The 14,173-nt window shown below is 45.3% G+C and overlaps 2 long non-coding RNA genes across 10 annotated transcripts in view; one reads left to right on the top strand and one right to left on the bottom strand.

The window, feature by feature from the left end:
* Positions 1 to 13,954, bottom strand: part of LOC146396533 (uncharacterized) — a 65,510-nt gene extending 51,556 nt beyond the window's left edge. For 7 of the 9 annotated variants that reach the window (XR_014827352.1, XR_014827358.1, XR_014827355.1 and 4 more), the window contains exons 1-2: positions 13,728 to 13,954; positions 11,805 to 11,890 (exon numbers count right to left, since the gene is read on the bottom strand). This is a non-coding gene — a long non-coding RNA (uncharacterized LOC146396533). Of the gene's footprint in view, positions 1 to 4,744; positions 4,885 to 5,617; positions 5,764 to 8,150; positions 11,891 to 13,727 lie in introns of those variants that run through there. The other 2 variants (XR_014827351.1, XR_014827359.1) reach the window with 2 other exon arrangements.
* LOC146396532 (uncharacterized) overlaps positions 1 to 14,173 on the top strand; it is a 213,513-nt gene that overhangs the window by 169,519 nt on the left and 29,821 nt on the right. The gene's annotated exons all lie outside the window — the stretch shown is intronic.

A 14,173-nucleotide genomic window follows, 5' to 3' on the forward strand; every position in this document is an offset into this window, starting at 1 on the left:
TAGGTTTCCTGCAGCCTGGGCAGCTCACTGCACTGAGTTACTGCCTCTCCCCAGGCTTCCTGCCCCTAGAGAGAGAAGAGAAATTTAACATCATCATCTATAAAGGGGCTGCCTCATCAACCCAAGGTACCTATTTTTCAGAGGAAGACATGTTTGTGGGGAAGCTGAAAAGATTGGCAAATCATCCCTGAGGTCCACAGCAATACCCGTTCTTCCTTTGATTTATCCAAATATCCCTCATCCGTCCCTTCTTCTGTGCTCTGGAAAGAACCCAGCACTTCTCCACCAGATTCTAAATATATGAAGGCACAGTTCCTTCCCTGGAGGGGATCAATGTTTGAGGCTCAGACTTTCATTACAGGATAATCCTTCTTTCTCATTAGAGAACTTTCTGCCAGGAAGTAGGAGAGGTCTGTTTTGGGACAGAAAACATTTCCCGGGGCCTCAGTGGGCTCATGGGTGCCAACGGCTGAGTGACAAACATTGCACTAGGCTCAGCCTGGCACAGAGATCATCAGTCAAAGGTTACTGAACAGATGATTGAACGGAAATTCCTTCTAATTATGTAGCATCTTACTTTTTGAAAACCTTTTGAGGAGTTACTGCTGTGGCACAATGGGTTAAGGATCTGGCACTCCTGCAGCTGTGGTATAGGGCACAGCTGCAGCTTGGATTTGATCCCTGGCCTGTGACCTTCCATATGCTGCAGGTGTGGCGGAAAAAAAAAATAACCCACAACTTTTGAGATTTCCCACCCAAGACAGTGGAATGAACACATAGTTTGATCTCCTTTCTGCCACATTAAAATGATAGCTAAGGGATAAAATGATGAAATCACCCTCCACGAGCTATTTAAGGGGACTGTCTGAGTCATAGCAGATGAAGAAAACACTTAAGCTCTGGAAGATGGGAAGCAGATGAAGCCAAGGTCAGTGATAGAACAGGCAGGACAATCTTCATATAAAACTAAGATTTCAGAAATGTGGGAATTGGAAATCCACTACCATAGAAATGTTATCAATTTTAATAGGTAATCCAGATCGTAATGATTAGCAATAGATGGAGTAGGAAGAAATAAGAGGCTGGTCATCTCTTTACCTCTACAGATGGGACTCACCCTATCAGCTGCAATGAACTCAAGAGATTTAGGCAACAACCGATCCAACACTTTAAAGGATGGCTCTGGAGTTCTCTTGTGGTGCAGCAGGTTAAGGATCCAGTGTGGTCACTATGGCAGCTTGGGTTGCTTCTGTGGCCCAGGTTCGATGCTTGGCCCAAGAACTTCCACATGCCTCAGACATGGTCCCTCCAAAAATGATGGCTCTAAAAACATTCATTTCACCATAAGCTTTTCTCCCTCTCAATCTTACTGGAACATTTTCAACACCAGTATCTCTGGGGTCAACTAATACTTCCTTAAAGTCCAGCAATTTCATTTTGGATATGTTGGGGTTTTTTTTTATTTTTATTTTTTTAAATTAATTAATGTATTTTATTTATTTATTTTTTTTCCCACTGTACAGCATGGGGACCAAGTTACACATACATGTTGAATATAAGCAATGATGAATTTAGTACATTTTATCAAATACATGCAGTACAGGAGTTCCCATTGTGGCTCAGAGGGTTAAGAACCCATGAGACGGTCGTGAGATAGTCTCCATGAGGATGTGGATTTGATCCCTGGCCTCTCTCAGTGGGTTAAGGATCCAGCGTAGCCCTGGCGTAGGTCACAGATGTGGCTCAGATCTGGTGTTGCTGTAGCTGTGGTGTAGGCTTACAGTGGCAGCTCCAATTAGACCCTTGGCCCAGGAAATTTCAAATGCTATAGGTGCGGCTGTAAGAAGAAAAAACAAAACAAAACAAAACAAGATGCATAATGCAATTTAAAAGAATAGCATATTATGTCCTTCCCTCTTGCATTTATATCTACCTCCTTGTAGCCAGATGTACTTAAACGATGCAAATGATAACCTGCTAATACTATCTTAGAGGGTGCTATAATTTGAGGGAATGTTTGGCCTTGCCTTGCTATGTTATTTAGAATTTTTATGGTAAGCATTATTTTTAATAAAAAAATATTAATACCACCAATGAAAACATATAAGTTCCCATCTCTCCACAAGGCTAGAAATAGGATAAGGCAAACACAATTAAAACTGTCATCTGGAAAGTTTGTAAAACCATTACCAAACCAAATTTAAGTCCAGTGGCCCAAGCAAAGTAAAGCCATCTAGTGTCACAAGGTTGTGGTCAAGGAAAGCACAGTGTTCATTGCAGGGTGTCCAACATGAGGCTAAGCACGAGAGTGGGCAGCTCATGCTCAAAAGAACTGAACTCCCTGATGGTTTTCAGAGAGGGTTTTTAAGGGCAGGGTGAGGGAGAGGGTTGCAGCATGCCTGATCAGCTCATCAACATCTTCTGATTGGTTGGTGGTGAGGTAATCAGGAGTCACCATCAGCAACCTTCTGGTCAACCATCATCAACTGTATGTTGATGATCAGCAGTTAACTTCTCCTACCTGGTGGGGTTCAAGGATATGAATCAGGATATTGTCCACAGCCCTTGAGGAGGAACTAAAAGTCCTTGACTTTGTTTTATGGCTAAACTATAATTATTTCTTGCTTGACTGCCTTCCTTTGTTTTTTCACTTTCTCATTTCTCTGATTACATTTGCTCTTTGCAACCTGGGGAAGGCCTAGGAGATTCAGGTTTTTTACAAACAAGAGGCAGGCAGGGGGTGGGAGTTGGGGGGGGGAGCACATAGGGGTCTCTCCCTGGGAAAGGCCCACAGGGTCCTGCTTGATCTCAAAATTAAAGACCATTAAACCAAGACCCCAGAGCTCAGGTAGATTCCCTAAGGTCATGGAGCTAGTAAATGGGGGGCTGGGATTGAACCTAGGCAGCTAAGTACAAGGTATCAGAGGTCAGAAAACTTTTCTCTTTAATAAGCCAGATGAAAAATAATCTAGACTTGCAGCCCCATCACCCGTGTCCCAGCTACTCTGTGCTGTGGTGCAAAAGTAGCACAAAAATAAATGGATGTGGCTACATTTCAATAAAACTCCATTTTTGGGAGTTCCCGTTGTGGCTCAGTGGGTTAAGGACTTGATGTTGTCTCTGTGAGGATGTGGTTCCATCCCTGGCCTCACTCATTGGGTTAAGGATCTGGCATTGACACAGTATAGGTCACAGATGTGGCTCGGATCCCGTGTTGTTGTGGCTGTGGCCGTGGCGTAGGCTGCAGCTGCAGCTGCAGCCCCGATTTGACCCCTGGTCTGGAAACTTCCATGTGCTGCTGCAGGTACGGCCGTTAAAAAAAAAAACAAAAAAACCATCATTTCCAAAAAATATATATCGAGTGGATATGCCATCAATACTGTTTTTTGAACATACAAATATTCATAGTATTAACAGAAGCTTAAAAAATGTGTCATGTCACATTCCTACCAGAGAAAGAGTCAGTACCTATTACTGACTGAGACAGGCCAACGACAATCAATTTCTTTCCTGAACTTGTGAAAATAGCTTTGTCTTCCCTCGTTTGCCTTGAGAAAATACACATTAGCAAAGGTCTGTCTGGATACAGGCAGATCAAAAGGGCCCCCACCTTCATGGGTTTTGTCTGGCTTCTCCACTCCACTGAATCCAGTTCATTCTCCAGGAAAAACCCTTTTAGGCTTTTATATTTTGCTGTGTGCTAGGAAACGACAAAACATCTAAACCTTATTATGTGCACATCAACATAATAGGTTTACTGAATACACTCGTTAAGACTCATACACTGAGGCAATACTTAGCTATGGGGCATTGAATTCCACTAGAACATATGAAGTCTGGCCACCCACTCTGGAGCGATCGCCTAAAAGAAGTTTAAGAAAGTATACAGTGTTTAATCTGGTCGGACCAAGGTGGTTATTTCCGGTCACTTGCTCAGGGGACCCAGCGGACAGCCATTCTCCTTGACATTTTACAATTGCTCCTTTCAGCTGTGAAATCATTTTTATATAACTGAGATAACAGCTGTCTGTAGAACACCTCGCTCATTCTCCTTTATAGGAGCACATAAAAGCACCATCTGCCTGAAGTTTATTCGGGAAGCCCACTACCAAACAGCAGAGGGACTGCAAGATGATATACAGCCTCAAGAAAATCACTGACACACTTGCTTTGGGGGCCAAGAGAGATGCAGATGTCTCAGTGGCCTTCGGGAGTGAGGGTGAAACTAAACTCCAAACATATAAAATATATTTTATAAATATATATTTTATAATATAATATAAATATATTTGTATACATATATAAATTCCAAATACATAAAAACACGTCTTGTTTAATACACAGAATTTAATCACACCACTGAAGGTAAGGCGTTCTTTTGGTTGTTGGTGATCACTGGCTGCAGAGCTGACAGCCTTGGGAGTGATGATTCTGAATGTTCCTTCTCACTGGAAAGAGGAGATACAGGGAAGGGGGCTGATGCCAGAACATGATGCAGAAATAGCGTGGCAGACACAGGATCCCAAAAGCACCATCCCTCCCTTCCTGTGGCTAAGATCATCAGCCCTGCTAATCAATCCTCGAGTTCTTTCCTATTGAACCCAGAGTAGACCTTTTAATCCTTCCCGGACCACCTCCGAGTTCTATCCCTAGCAGATAGGGCTTAACAAGACTGCGTCGTAGCAGCAAAATGACTGCAAATAGAAACAACCCAAGTTCCTGTTGTGGCTCAGCAGTAATGAATCTGACTAGTATCCACGAGGATGAGGGTTCGATCCCTGGCCTTGCTCAGTGGGTTAAAGATCTAGCGTTGCATGAGATGCGGTGTAGATAGAAGATGTGGCTCAGATCTAGCATTGCTGTGGCTGTGGCATAGGCTGGTAGCTGCAAAGAAAACAAAAACAACCTAAATGATTGTCAATAGACGAAATCTGAATATACATGGATATACCTATACTATAAAAAGCTACGCAGCAGGTGAAAAAAAATAAGGCAGAGCTATTTACAATTGTAAAAAAAAAAAAATTTCATCAAAAACAATCATTGTACCGAGATATGGGAACAACCCAAGTGCCCATATATATACAATGGAATATTAGTCAGCCATGAAAAGAATGAAATAATGCCATTTGCAGCAACATGGATGGCCCTAGAGATGATCATACTAAGTGAAGTAAATCAGACAGAGAAACACAAATATCATAAGTTATCATGTATATGTGGAATATAAAAAATAAAACAAATGACTCTATTTACAAAACAGAAAGAGACTCACAGACACAGAAAACGAACTTATGGTTACCAAAGAGGAAGTCATGGGAGGGATAAATTAGGAGCTGGGGATTAACAGGTGCACAGTACTGTCTATAAAAGAGATTGACAACCAGGATTTACTCTATGGCCCAGGGAACTATAAACAATATCTTGTAATAACCTACAAAGGAATATAATCAGAAAACAATGACAATCATGATGCTATAGACCCGAAACTAACATAATATTCAAAATCAACTCTACTTCTTGAAATTCTTCTTCGTCTGAGCAGATGGTCCATGTCCAGGCCAATGGGACAAACACAAGATGAACTCCTGGGACCCTCCCCAAGTATCTCTCTCTCTTTTTTTTTTTTTTTTGCTCTTTGGGCCCGCACCCACAGCATATGGAAGTTCCCAGGCTAGGGGTCTAATGAGAGCTACAACTGCAGCCCTACATCACAGCCACAGCAGTGGAGGATCCCAGCAGTGTCTGCGATCTACGCCACAGCTCACCGAAACACCAGATCCCTGACCCACTGAGCGAGGCCAGGGATCGAACCCGCATCCTCATGGATATTAGTCGGATTCCTTTCCTCTGCGTCACAATGAGAACTCCCCAAGATTCTTTAATTGCACTTGCATTTCAGACTTTTTCAACCTCTGAGAGGTCAGGAGATTCTCAGAGCCAAGCTGATGGCCAAGAGGCTGGGTTTGTGACTTATGAAACTGCTGTGTCTGCCCTGTGTGCCAGATACCTTTCAATGAAACCATCTTCCGTAATTGTAGCCCTTGATTCTCATGTACACACAGACGAAGGTTATAACCAACAGGTTCTCTATAGGAGCCAGTTTAGTAATATCGACGAACGAAAAGGGATTTAAATGGAAGAACTGATTGGTTTCTAAAGAGCTCTCAGGCTGTAGGTGGTAAACGAAGTGCTCCTGGAGTGTATTTTTCTTGTTTAAGCAACTTGCACCACTTACTAGGGAAATACTGAACTGTAAAATATCTCCTGTCCCTTTGCATCATAAAAGAAGAAAAAAAAAAAGAGTACTTTTAAAAGCAAGGATGTAGGTCCACAAATATTATCTGATGAGAAATGCATGAGAGTTGGTTCAATCATCAGACAGTTCACCTGCCTGCTATCCTGTGGGGCCCAGGCCAGGCCACTGCTGAAATGGAAAAGGACCTTATCTATGGTCCCTTCCCTGACCATGTCCTCCACCTGTCTTTTGTCTATAGAAAAACTTTAGTCAAAGAATAAGTTTCATCAGAAAAGGGAGAAAAGGGAGTTTCTGATGTGACTCAGTGGATTAAGAACCCGACACTTTCTCTGTGAGGATGCAGGTTCGATCCCCAGCCCGGCACAGTGGGTTAAAGGATCCAGTGTTGGGTTAAAGGATCCAGCGGTGTAGGTCACAGCTGCAGCTCTGCTTCGATTCCTGGCCCACAGATGCAGCCATATAAAGGAAAAAAAGTGAGAAAATGTAGACACAAGCCAAACAAGGCCAAATAATGATAGTTTAGGCAATCAGCAAAGTGAAGGACCTTTGGTTCCTCCTCAAAGGCTATACAGATCATGTTCTGAGCCATGTCCTATGAGCTGTCTTGTAGATACTGAAACCCCCACCAGGTGGAAGAACTTGGCTACATGATGGCCAGACAGTAGTCAGGACCTATGCTGCCACAATTCCAAGAACTGGCCTCAAAGAAAAGGGAACAAACCGTGCCTGGAACTGAAGATGAACTGTACCTAAGACAATCAAAGTGACTCTAGTCAGACCACTGCATGACCAACTTCAAGATGACTGTCAGAGCCGACGGTGCTGTTTTGTGTGTAACCCCCTTCCTCTACCTATAAAAACTCTTGCCCACTGACTGTCAGTGGGGCATGGGGGTGGGGGGTGGGAACGGTCAGCCTCTGGACAGAAATATGCCCTCTCTGCTGGTTGCCAGTCTCCAAAATAAAGCAAACTTTCCTTTCCATGAACCTTGACGCCTTCTCTCTCTCTTTGTTTTTAATGGCTACAACCCGTGGCATATGGAAGTTCCTAGGCTAGGGGTTTAATCAGAGCTGCAGTTGCCAGTCTACACCATAGCCACAGAAACACTAGATCCAAGCCACATCTGTGACCTACGCCGAAGCTCGTGGCAATGCTGGATCTTCAACCCACTGAGTGAGGCCAGGGATTGAAACTGCGTCCTCAGAGACCACAGCGGGTCCTGCTGAGCCACAATGGGAACTCCAACCTTGCCTCTTTATTGGCTTTAGAATGGCGAGCAGCCAGACCCCTTTTTGGTAACACTGCTGCTGTCAACTCCTGCCCACCATCATGATCCTATGGAAGGAGTCAGGTGTTCTGTGTAACTGCGTCAGGGGTCCTGAGCACCCCTGTCCCCCCACCCCATGTTTGAAAAGTGATCAGGAGGTCTGGGGACTCAGCATAAACTTGTTCTCACAACTGGGATTTAGAACAGTGACCGAGCAGGAGTACCCAGGCAGATCAGAATGGGAATGACACAGGTGTGTCAGGAGGAATCCAGGGGCAGGCTTCCTGCGCCCTCTTCCTCCCACGAGGCTCCCACAGAGCCCACTCTCCCGCCAGCCACTCTCCCGCCAGCAACGCAAATGCAGCACTGTCTATGTGAGACCTCTGCCCAGCCCACATCCACATCGATCTGTTAAGTCTACACTGGGGGTACCTCCTTTTCCTATTTGACTTTAAGCTGAACCAGTTACAGGGACTCTGCCAAAACATAACACAGAATTGGAGTTCCCATTGTGGCTCAGTGGTTAACGAATCCGACTAGGAACCATGAGGTTGAGGGTTCAATCCCTGGCCTCGCTGAGTGGGTTAAGGATCTGGTGTTGTCGTGAGCTGTGGTGTAGGTCACAGATGCAGCTTGGATCCCATGTTGCTGTGGCTGTGGTGTAGGCCAGTGGCTACAGCTCCGATTAGACCCCTAGCCTGGGAACCTCCATATGCTGCGGGTGTGGCCCTAGAAAAGGTGCAAAAAAAAAAAAAAAAACCAAAACAAACATAACACAGAATGACCAAGTCACAGTGGAATTATTTATTATTTTTTCTTTTAATGGCCACACTCACAGCAAATGGAAGTTCCCAGGCCTGGGACTGAATCTGAACCACAGCTGCAACCCACGCCACAGCTTCGGCAAAGCCAGATCCTTTAACTCACTTCACTAGGCCAGGGATCAAACCCTTACCTTGGCAGCAACCCGAGATGCTGCAGTCAGATTCTTAATCCACCATACCATGACGGGAACTCCGGTTATGTATTTTTTAAAAGTTATTTCCTAGGAGCCAGAGAAAAGACACTTGTCCAATTTTAGCAGCCAGCATGCTTGCTAAAAGTCCATCTTTACATCACTGAGTTCATAAATATTCATTTTGTCTGTTCCTGGTTTATTTTTGATATATCTTTTAAATTTAGAGAAGTGCTTCAGAGATGCTCACAATCTAGCAATCACTACTCCCTGTGGATGAAACCTGTGTATTATTAGGGCCATCAGATCTTTTTTTTTTGGAGTAGGAATGTGTGTGTGTATGTGTGTGTGTGAGAGAGAGAGAGAGAGAGATCTGGGAAAGCTAAAGCATGGAGTGAAGTGACAAACCACCTTGGTCTCTCTCTTTCCTCTGAAACTAAGGGATAGAGCTTGCTGCCAAAAAGACTTGCTTTCCAGTGCCTCCCCCCACCCCCCAAGTCAAGGCAGTCCCACTGGGGTGGTCCTGGCTGCTCAGTCATCCTGGCAAGAAGGAAGAAGGGTGGAGAGGGACCGTGTGCCTCCACTGCTCCTCTCCCACCAACCTTCCAGCCATTTCTCAGGGTTTTCCAGGATGAAGAAGGAAGAGGGGGAGGGATGAGGGAAAGGAAGGGGAGACAGAGAGGGAGAGGGGGAGAGGGAAGGAGAGGGAGAGAGACAGATGTCAACATCCTGCCATGCTCTCTAGCATCACTGCTAAAGATGATCTGTCTTCCCTATGGACATCTGGGTGGTTCCAAATCAACCAGGTTGGGAGAACAGAGTTTCCCCCACATTGGATCTCCCTGGAAATTGGGCCAGAGGGGGGCCCCCTGTGTTCTGAACCTCTGACTTCCCTGGATGAGGACTTTTCACTGGGTTGTTAACTTAAGCGATGGATAAAATAGAAAGGTCGGCCAAAGGACAGACCAAGGACACGCACATGGGCGGGATGCGCCAAGAGCACTGGGCTGAAATTCAAGAGGCTTGATGACTATCCCACTCATCAATCTGCTCTTGTGCCCAAAGAGGTCAAGGGTAACTCAGGGTCCCTCATTTGCAAGGGTAAAGGGCACCTGTGGCTTTCAACCATTTTAAGCAGCAAAACCCTGTCTTCAAAGGAAATCTTCCATGCCACCCAACATCTATTTTTGTCTTTTGTCATTTGTGCTTTTGGTGTTGTATCTAAGTAAGGCTTGCCTTTGAAATCCCTGTCACTTATTTAAATATAAGAATAGAAGGTGTTCATTATCCCTGTAAATTTGTGTGTGTGTGTGTGTGTGTGTGTGTGTGTGTGTGTGTGTGTGTGTGTGTGTATTTATGGTAGTACTCCTTGGAGTAACTTAGAATGCCAACACTGGCCCTGGGAACTTTTTTTCACTTTCAATGCAACTGCAGCCCCACGAAAGAGGTATTAGTATTGCCAAAACACACATGAACATTAGGTGACCCACTCACATTTTCACTGTTAGTTAAGTGGTAGAACCACCATTGACAATTAGCTCTGAAGCAGAAGTTCCTACAGCTTCTGCTCTACCAGGAGGTCTCTCTGAACAGGAACCCGATCTGAAGCTCTGTCTTAATAAAGGAGCTGAGAATCACTAGAGGATGACCTGGCTTAGATTTTCATCTTTCTCACTACCCAGAAGAAGGGAGGGTTAACACAAAACACGTACTGTCTCTTCCCACCGCAGATCTTGCTAAGCAATCCCAAACTTTTCCCACTGATTGAATCATCCTCAACATAGCATCACTACCAATCAAGCAAGAGGGGGTGAAACCAATTTCCATCCCTGGTGTATACTCTCAAAATCATGGCTCTTTCTTCCTGGGGACCGAATGATATTTCAGGTCCCTACATTTCTCCAGTTTAGACGAATCTTCAATTTCTAGATTCAGACTACAAGTGGGGATCAAGATTCTGAAGATTCCCTTTTAGATGCAAATTGCCCTAAGACAGCCCATAAGATCTTGACTTTGATTTTTCCCCTATACCATTAAAAATCTAACTCAAAAGCATGCCCTGTTTATCTGCAGCGTGATTCTGAGTCCCGGCATGATTCTGATGGACATTTCCCAAATTCAGAACATCAGTACTTTGATTTCATATCTTTCTGGAAATCAGATGCTCTAGAAGTTGTACTCCTATGCAAAAGGGCTGTTTTAACTGGTATCCCCTTAATACATGGAGAGGGAAAAAAAGAAGTCATAACACAAGAAGCTAAATTATTCCATTCCATCCTGAATACACTCGTCCTTGCTCATGAAAACTACAAGGAATCTAGTCTTCCAAAAGCTGGAGGATGCAGATCATACATACCAGGGTCCTACAAAGCCAAGAGCAGCATCAACTCTTTCTAGGACTCTAGGTATTATTTTAGTTGTACAATCCAGCATCCATTGAGTCAGGTGTCAAAGCAAATGGTTTCTCAGCATAGAAGGACTTGGAGATTTCAGAACTAAACTCTATAGTTTAAGAGCTGCATGAGTCTTGAACAACTATCTTCCAAGGATGCTCCCATTGTCATGGAGTACATGTTCTGTAACTTCTGAATTGTTCCATCAAGATTAGCCTGGTAAATTTTTAAAACCATAGTAACAAGACATTGCATAATTACCACCTAATTGCAACCATCTCTTTCCCAGGAAGTCATACATTGTCTTTCTAAGACATTCTGATAAGCCCATTCACACAGGATTAAATACTTCCAGCCCCAAATGGCTATTACACTTGACAGACTGATTAGCAAGTGCAGGGAGCTACAAAGTACAATCTGAGTAAATTGGCTGCTTTAAAATTCACTAAAAAGATGCTTATAATTGCACTGGCATATCTAGAGTCTCTCTCTCTATTTTTTTTTAAGTAAAATAGATTATGGCACCATACACTGACTAATGCTTAACAGAGGCATGTCAAGCCTACAACTTGTAATATTCTCATTTATATTAATCCACCCCTAATGTTTTTCTAATTGTTCTCTCAGCTTTATGGCTGGGACATTTGCCTATACCACGGTAGAACTGTTGTCTCCAAATTAGCTGGAACTACATTGTTTCTTTTTTTTTTTTTTTCAATTTTATCTATTTTTGTTGTTGTTGAAGTCTAGTTGATGTGCAATGTTGTGTTGGTTTCAGGTGTGCAGCAAAGTGATTCAGGATAGACAGACAGACAGAAAGATAGGGACATATATTCCTTTTCAGATTCTTAAGAATATTGGTTCTCAAAAATTCAAAACTATGGGGTTAGGGGAACAAGCAAAGGGTTTTCTGATTGGGCTATCACTCACTGTTCTGGGGCTGCGACGTCTGCATCAAGGCTCTGGCAGGTTCCGAGTCTGGTTCACAGTCTTCCAGCTCCTCACCGTGTCCTCACCTGCAGGAAAGATGTAAGGGGGTTTTGCTGGGGTCTCTTTCCTAAGAGCACTAATTCCATTCACAAGGGCTCCACCCTCATGACCTGATCACCCCAGAGGCCCCCACCTGCTAACACCATCACGTTGGGTGTTAGGATTTCAACATACAGTTTGCGGAGAAGGGTGCAGGGCGACGCAAACATTCAGTCTACAGCATTTTCTGATCACATTCCTCTTGCCCTGACTTTGACACCGAGGCCCTTGACTTATCTTTTGCAAGAATCCAGTCAGAAAAGTTTAGCAAGAAGCCCCCTTCCCTGGATGTCTAATTTCCCACCCTCTGATCCCCTCAGTCTCCTCTTTAGCTATAAAAATCCACTTGCCCTGGTTGTGTTCAGTGTTGACGTCTGTCTTTCTTCCCTATTGCCATAGGATTTTTTTTTCTATTTTAAAATTTTATTTATTTTTATTGAAGTACAGTTGATTTGCAATATTGTGTTAGTTTCAGGTGTACCGTAATGTGATTCTATAGAGAGATATATAGAATACGGATATGGTTCCTTGTGTTCTACAGTAGGTCCTTGTTGTTTATCTCTTTTATATATAGTAATGTGTATCTGTCTAGGCTGAGGTAGAACCCTGGGCCCTGAGAGCACAGACTGCAGAAGACCCCGTGCCCTGACCCCCCAACCTCTCCCATGAATGAGTTTAACCTGGTCTCACCAGGCTCAGGACTAGGAACCTGTTAGACCCCACATGCCTGCCAGGGAGGCCTCAGTCTGGGTAGAGGTAAGACTCTCCCCTAGCCAGTCCCACACTCAGCTGAGCATGTGCAGGGGAAGGGGGGTGCTGCTCCCAGGTGTGGAAGTCGCCACCTCCCCTCTCCTACTGTTCTGGGTCTGCTTGTCTCCACCCTAGTGCATCATTTAAAATGGCAAAGGAAAAGGCAAAAGATTTATACCATCTGAAGAGAAACCAGAGTGGTTGCCAAGAGGGAGGGGAAGGAGGAGGGAGTGGGGTGGATTGGGAGCTTGGGGTTAATAGATGCAAACTATTGCCTTTGGAATGGATAAGCAATGAGATCCTGCTGTGTAGCACTGGGAACTATGTCTAGTCATTTATGATGGCGCATGATAATTTGAGAAAAAAGAATGTATACATGTATGTGTAACTGGGACACCATGCTGTACAGTAGAAAAAAAAATTGTCTTGGGGAAATAACAATATAAAAAAAAAAAAAGAAAAAAGTAAAGGTAATATGCTCATTTCTGATCTGAAGACGCACCCGAATCCACTGCCCTCAGACACCACAAGCCCTGCAAGCACCGTCCCAACTTCCTCGGACCCAAGGAATTGCTTGTGCCGAGGAACCCACACCTCTGCCAAACCCGGGCTCCCCCTGAGCCGGGGCTGTACCCTAAGGACCACAGAGTTGGAAAAAGGCGGGTTCAGAGACTGGCTCATCCTTGGATTCTCAGTCCCAGTGTGATTTAATTGGGGTAAGTGAGGGATGGGGTCCCAGGGTTTGGGGAAGGAAAATGCAAAACACTGGGCTCCCCATTCTGAGTTCCATAGTACTTCAGAGTTCTGGGGTGCGTGGCAAACAAAGTACACGCACCCCAGAACTCGCTCCCGTGTCACCCATGGATCAGCAGCCGGTGTGCAGGCGGTCTTAGATAAGGGAGTCAGGGTACACAAAGCCCAACGGCGGCCACTGACCCAAGGATGGGGCGCCGTTGCGAAGTGCTGCTGGTGGGACACTCGCCTACGCCAAATCCAGGGACGGACCCTCCCCAATTCAGGATCCCTCCGCCTGGGCGCCTCCGGAAGCCTGAACCCGGGGCCCTCCTGCCTTACCTTTCCCAGGGCGCCTGCCCCCCAGCTCTGCCCCGGGTAGCACACTCCAGGCTCATCCAGCAGGAAGAAGGGACCTCGCTTCTAAGTCCCAAGTCCACGGTGTCTCCGAAGCCTGCGCCCCTGCCCCGAGGTGCCGTGGACGCCGTATCTCGGGTTCCAGCCAATGCCCGCGCTCGGGTACCAACAAGTTTTCTTCTGCTTCCGTCTCTTGGCCCCACCTTCATTTCCTTCTCGGTTCCGGGGCTCCAGGTCAACTCCGAGCCCTGGGGCGGGGCCCAGCACCCACACCCTCCCTCACGGACGCTGAGCGGAAGCTGAGCCGGGAGCAGCGGGACAAGCGCGGGCGAGGACGCAGGGCGCCTCCTGCTCTGGGGAAACGGCCGGGTGGGAGGAAGATGGACGGGATGGGACAGATCTCACTGGTGACCCGAACTGCTCGTCCTCGC

Source organism: Sus scrofa, chromosome 14, assembly GCF_054392235.1.
Source record: "Sus scrofa isolate SSC_HxYL_T2T_F1_AM1 chromosome 14, Sscrofa_HxYL_maternal_Yorkshire_Landrace_v2.0, whole genome shotgun sequence".
Taxonomy (NCBI): domain Eukaryota; kingdom Metazoa; phylum Chordata; class Mammalia; order Artiodactyla; family Suidae; genus Sus; species Sus scrofa.